At 44.4% G+C, this 6,698-nt stretch overlaps 1 protein-coding gene across 1 annotated transcript in view; it reads right to left on the bottom strand.

Annotated features, from left to right (window-relative positions):
* Patj (PATJ, crumbs cell polarity complex component) overlaps positions 1–4,894 on the bottom strand; it is a 317,960-nt gene extending 313,066 nt beyond the window's left edge. The window contains exon 1 of the mRNA XM_013348556.2: positions 4,692–4,894. The gene's annotated coding sequence lies outside the window, so the exon portion shown is untranslated. The remainder of the gene's footprint in view (positions 1–4,691) is intronic.
* Positions 4,895–6,698: the final 1,804 nt, after the last annotated feature.

The following is a 6,698-nucleotide window of genomic DNA, read 5'->3' as shown; positions in this document are numbered from 1 at the left end:
TTTGCCTCCTGAGTGATGGGATTAAAGATATGCGCCACCACTGCCCAGCTCTAACTGATGTTCTGAATGTCTTATGGTATTTCATAAGTCCTTAAAACACAAGGGTGCAATGCTATTGAAAAACATGAAAACAAGGAGGAAGCATAGATGCTACTGAGGAGAATTAATTAACTTCATGGGGGAGGGGACTATCAAATGTTCAAGACTTTAGTGGTAAATAACTAAAAATAAAAAAAAAAATCTCAAACTGAACTAGCCAAGTACATTCATTTATCTCCCTTTTGAGAATAAAAATAATCCAGAAAAGAAATTCTTTTTCTTGGTTTTCCTTTACAGGGTCTCTCTGTGTAGCCCTGGCTGTACTGGAACTCACTCTGTAGATCAAGCTGACCTCAAACTCACAGAGATCCACCTACCTCTGCCTCCCAAGTACTGGGATAAAAGGCGTGCGCCACCACCGCCTGGCCCATCAAAGAATCTTTTTAAATATCTAATTGTTGAGAGGACAAAATAAAATAGCATTTGGCCTAGCACATGGCAATACTCAACAAACAGCCAACAAACAATGGCTATTATTGTTAACATCTCTTTTCAATCAAAATTACATGATATTTTGTAATTTCAAAGAAGTCAATATGTCATCTGTGGTTTTCTATGTAATCAATACTAATTGAACAATAAAATTTTTATCAGTACAACTAATACAAAACAAGAGATCAAGGAAAGGCCTATATATTGGGGTTTTGTTTTTGCTTTGAATTTTATTGTTGTTGTTGCTGGGTTTTTGTTGTTGTTTTTGATTGGTTGGTTTTTCGAGACAGGGTTTCTCTGCAGTTTTGGAGCCTGTCCTGGAACTAGCTCTTGTAGACCAGGCTGGCCTCAAACTCAGAAATCCAGCTGCCTCTGCCTCCTAAGTGCTGGGATTAAAGGAGTGAACCACCACCACCCAGCACTTACTTACTTTCTCTTTCTTTCTTTCTTTCTTTCTTTCTTTCTTTCTTTCTTTCTTTCTTTCTTTCTTTCTTTCTTTCTCTAGTTATTTATTTTGGTGGTTTTTGAGACAGAATCTTAGTAAGAAGCCCTGTTTGACCCAGAACTTGCTATATATCAGACTAGCCTGGAACTCATAGAGATCCTCCTGCCTCTGCCTTCCATAGGCTAGGATTAAAGATATGCACTTTCATGTAGAGGAAAAATTAGTACACTGTATCTAGGGTAAACATTAAAATGTAATAGTTGTTTGCTGGAGGTACTTAGATCTTCAAGAAATCATTGTAGAAAACAGTGATTGTTTTCTGTGATTTACAGAGTTGTTTATAGGTCTTTGCCCTAACTTTGGCCACAAGGCAATCCTGGCACGCCAGAAACATCTTGCATTATTGAGTACTGCAAACAGTACACAATAAGGACTGAAGTCGCAGGGGCATGATGTTTTCCTTTACAAAACATAGATTAGATCAGGGCTTTGGGATGAGGAACTTGCTTTACCCACAAAACAAGTTTTGTATAACAGTCAATAAATATGCTTCTGCATGACCGTTTGAGTTCATTGGGACTGCTCCTCCCAGATGTTTCAGAGCCTAAATTACCCTCTTTCTTTGATTATCCCTCTTAACTCTGAACACCCAACACCACCAAGTCAGTTTAAAGCCCTTAAACGGCATGATGGTACATGTATATAATCCCAGCATTCCATAGGCAAGAGGAGGTGAGGTTAAGACCACTGTCTCAAACATAAGTCAATTTATATTGGTGTGTTAATGCCTTATGACATTCCCCCAGATAGGCAAATACATGTGTAATCCTTATCTAGTGTCTTCTCATAGAATGTGAGCCACAAATGTAATTTTAAAACTTCTGCCAAGAGCTAGAGAGATGACTGAACAGTCAATTGTGTACACTGCTTACAGAGTCCAAATTCAGTCCCTAGCACCCAATCAGGGCACTAACCTAGCCTCCTCCACAGGCACTGGCATTCACTTGCACAAAACCACACATACACGTAATTTAAAAATAATAAAAATAGGCAGTAGTGGCACAAACCTTTAACCCCAGAGGAGGCAGAGGCCAGTCAACTTGATCAACAGAGTAGTCAAGGCTACACAGAGAAACCTGTCTCAAAAAACAAAAAATAAAAAATAAAATAATAAAAAATAAGTCTTAAGTATTTGATAGTATAAAGACAAAATTAACTTTAATATGCATTTTACTTAATCCAGTATATACAAAGCATCCTTTAAATATGCACATAATGTAAAAATAAAATATTTAAAAATTTTTTACATTATCTTTCGAATCTAGTGTGCATTTCACTGAGTCCCAAAGAATCCCATTTCAACGGTTTTCTGTGTTCACAACAAAGTCCCGACCGAGACCTTTTCAGAAAAATCTTTGCAATGTTTTTAGCAGACATTTGCTTCTCAGATCAGTCTCTGACTAGCCAGGTAAGAATGCTGCCAGGCTTGAGTTCCTCCTGATTGCATCTGAGCAGAGAGCAAAGTGGGAGAAAAATGACCTGTTGCTACAAGACACATTCTAAACTGCTTCCTTTCACCTCGCCAATTCTCAGTGAGCAGATCATCTCCAAAGGGGGGACCAGCACAAATCACGTACCAAAAGCCGTAAGAGGGACCCATACTAGGTCATCAGGACCCGTGTGTTCACCTTACTAAAAAGGTATTATTGGCTGGTAGAGCAAGTGCCCAGTATGTGCAAGGCCCTGAGTTTCCGACCTAGTACCAATAAGTACAAATGAAGCAAGGTACTAGCAAGCACTAAATTTCCTTCCAGTTGCAACAGATTCTACACTGGGGGCTCTAAAAGACGTCCAAATCTATACAAAAATCCCAAATTAAGAAAAAAAATTCAAAGTAGCAATGGCTATGTGATCTCAAATATTAAGGTAGAATAGCCCTGTTTTCTCTAGAAACTTAACTCTCCTACCAAGATGAGCAAAGACTTCTGAAAATTCACTCCTTTGGTCACCTCCCCAAGCTAATGCATTCTTGTTAAACTTTAACAAAGCAGGCAAGCTCAGACTACCTGGCTGCTTGATGTGAAAATAATTATTAAACCCTGTTGTAAGGAATGGGAAACACTGGGCTACTGTCTCAAAATTCAAAGTTTTAAAAGTAAACTCGTTACAGGAAAACACCGATATTTCTATCTTTAAAAATACAAAGTAAGCCAGTCGGTGGTGGCGCACACCTTTAATGTCAGCACTTGGGAGGCAGAGGCAGGAGAATCTTCGTGAGTTTTGAGCACAGCCTGGGCTACAGAGAGTTCCAGGACAGTCAGGGATACACAGAGAAACAGAATGAAAGAAGAGTCGTGTGATTTATTGCATTTTTCTCAACACTGAAATGAGTTGCTGGTTGCTGCTAGCTTCCCTTTTCTTCTGAAGTTCTCTAACAATTTCAGACAGGCATCCAAGGCACGTCGGTCATTTCCACACACAAACCCTCTCTCATCCTCCTTAGCCCACCTTCTTCACAGCAAGTCCCCCTCCTGTTTTCACGTCTAATTTTGGTTTGTCCCCTGTTTAAAAATTCTCGTTTTCCCGACATTGAATCTATGTTAACTTCTTACGCGCATAATAGTTGCAGATGGAACTCAGGGCGGGGGCGCCTACTTAGTACAAGATGCAGTCCTCTAGCCGCTGAAACAAGGCTGATCCGGAACTGGAAATCATTAAGACTAGATTCCACGCGAGTGACAACTTCGGACAACTCAACCTTAGAGCAAATCATTATTCTGATGACAAGTCCGTTATATGCCACCAGTAATAGCATCTAAACTAGTATGGGCAATTGCTTAGTCATCAGTTTACAAATTCTAGCACTGAAAAAATCCTCCACATCTGTATTAACTTTCAAATTACCTTAATTTTCAATGGTCTTTTATTAAGGCCGTTAGGGCCCGAGAAACAGCAAAAGGTCATGGCTTTCCATTTTCTAATTCTGCAAAGTAAACAGATTCCAGTTTTTCCCGCCTCTCCCTAGTTTTCCCGAGAAATGGTGAATCTGAAGTCAGCGCCTGGAACGTGGTCTAGCAGTTTGAAAGGACGGAGATAGTTCTGGGTCTCAGTAGGCTTCTTCATCCAAGACACACTGGTCAAGCACCCACCGATAGGGAGGCCATAGGTCAGTGCGGGTGAGAGGCAAGCTAAAGAAATCAGGCCCAGCAAGGTGTGGCCTCTGAACCACGGTGACAAACCAGTCGACAAGGAATCACAATGCTATAAGAGCCCACAGAAGACAAAATGCAAGCAGACACTCCAGGACAAGATTCGGACTTCGGGGAGGGCAGGGGCATTCGAAAGATGGCAAAGATCTGAAAATGGTTTCCACTAGCCAGGAATCCAGTAACTTTCCCAAAGTCGAGTCACCTCCCCCAGTTACTCCGAGAGAAGCCCGAGGGGTGCGAGGACACCCCCGAGGCCAGCTCAGCCCTCCGCTCCCTCCCACCGTCTGCGGGGAGGCTCCGCCCCGCTCCGAGGCCGCGGGCGCCAGATCCGCGAGCACGCGCGACCACTGAGTTCCCAGGCCCCACGGCCTGGAAGTCGGCGCCGGGCGGAGGAGCAGAGCCGCGCGCGGGGGTCGCCTTGGGGCCTGCGAGCCGCCTGGGGCACCGTCCGCAGCCTCGGGCCACGGCTCCCTCGAGGCCCCCGCTCGGGGCGCCACAAGCGTTACCTGGTCAGGCGACAGCACGGTGGGAGCCCCGGGGCTGCGCGGGCGCCGCCGCCCCACCTGGCGGAAGTGCAGCGGCTGGCCTCACCTGGGCGGAAGTGCAGCGGCGGCCTCCTCACCTGGTCCTCTCTCGCTCTCGGCCGGGGCTGGGCTGGGCGGAGCGGGGCGGGGCGAGCGGGAGCCCGTGGGCTTCGAGGCGCCCATGAAGTTCCACGGTGAGTGGGGCTGCCGAGCGTGGAGAGGAGGCGTGGGGCCGTGCGGGCAGGTGCGGAGGTGCGGGGCCACCGGCGCTGGCCCGAGAGCGAGACCCTAAACAAGACACCGAAGGGCGGAATCCGTGCAACCTCTGGGTCAAGTCCACTTAGCCCCTAGCCCTATGTCCCTTGGTTCCTGTCTTCTTGTGGCCCTTGGGTTTTCTAGATGTGCTGACTCCACGTAAAGTTTCATAAATGTCGATCTCTGTGTCCCATCATCATAAGTGTAATTATGTGGTTTTTTAATTTAGAATTTTGGCGGTAAGCTTCTGCTTTATCGAATACAGCCCACTCAGTGCTAAAGCGATAACCATCAGGTATCTTACTGAATAAATGAACTATTAAGCATTGTGATTGACGGGATGCTAAATAAAAGGCTATCCTCGAAAGATGAATACATACAAACAACTACGACACGAGGACGTTTGCTAGTTAAGCGTTTGATAGTTTACGACTGCGTGCTTATCTTAAAGGAGATGACATTTGTTTAGCCTCTTAAGAAGGTGTCCGGTTTGTCCCTAATGTAAGGAATAGAGTGTCCGTTTCACCTGTCCTCGTCAACATCCTATTGGAAACCTCAACCAGAGCTGTAGACAAGGAGTGAACAACGGATAGTGCTCCGTGGAATCCCAGCACTCTGGAGTTTCATGTAGTATTGTTCAAGTCCCTGAATCTAAAAAAAAAAAGGTACGAAAAGAAATAAAGGTCACACTAATGGAAAAGAAGCAAGCGAAATCTCATTTGTGGACGTCATAATTTTAAAGGTAATCAAACTTTGAAATGCAAGGATACAAAATCAACAGACCAAAATCAAGGTTGGGTGGGCAAGTGGATAAAGGTGCTTACTGCCCAAGCCTGACCACCTGCATTCAAGTTCTGACTCGGGAGCCCATATGGTAAAAGGGTCAAGCCAACAGCAGCAGGTTGTTTTCTGACCTTCATGCACCCCCAATCCCAATAGACCATGGGTCATGTCCTCTCACACACACAAATGTAAAAAAGAAAAGAAAGAAAAAGCACACACTGTCATCCCAGCGTTCCTGTAGTTAAACAAGAGGATTTCCATGAGCTCAAAGTTAGCCTAAGCTACAGAGTGAACTCAGGCCAGAATGGACTACTGCAGTACATAGTGAGACTGATCTTGTCACAAAAATAAATGAATGAAACTTTAAAAGTCAACAGCTTTTTTTTTGATAACAAATAATGGACTTGCTGAGAATGAAATCGAGAAACCCACCCCATCCACAATAGCAAAAACAAATACATGAAAAAACACAAGCCTGGTATTAGTTGCCTACTTGTGCTGGCTAGTTGTATGTCCGGTGGACAGTTATCTGACAGGTGGAATCCTCAACTGAGAAGCTGCCTCCATGAGTCAGCTGTAGGGTATTTTCTTAGTTAGTGATTGATCAGGGAGGGCCCAGCTCATGGTGAATGGTGCCATCCCTGGGCTGGTGGTCCTGGGTTCTTTAAGAAAGCAGACTGAGCAAGCGATGAAGAGCAAGCCAGTAACTGGCACTCCTCCATGGTTTCTGCATCAGCTCCTGCCTCCAGGTTCCTGCCTGTTTGAGTTCCTGATGTGACTTCCTTCAATAATGAAGTGTAGAATTGTAAGCAAAGTAAACCCTTTCCTCCCCAACTTGCTTTGGGTCATGGTGTTACCCTCAAAGCAAAAGGAACCCCATACCAGAAATGGATTATTGCTGTTACAGACCTGACCATGTTATTTCAGGAAAAGTGGAAGAACTTTGGAACT

Source organism: Microtus ochrogaster, chromosome 10 (assembly GCF_000317375.1).
Source record: "Microtus ochrogaster isolate Prairie Vole_2 chromosome 10, MicOch1.0, whole genome shotgun sequence".
Classification (NCBI taxonomy): Eukaryota; Metazoa; Chordata; class Mammalia; order Rodentia; family Cricetidae; genus Microtus; species Microtus ochrogaster.
This window is presented reverse-complemented; position numbering and strand designations above follow the sequence as displayed.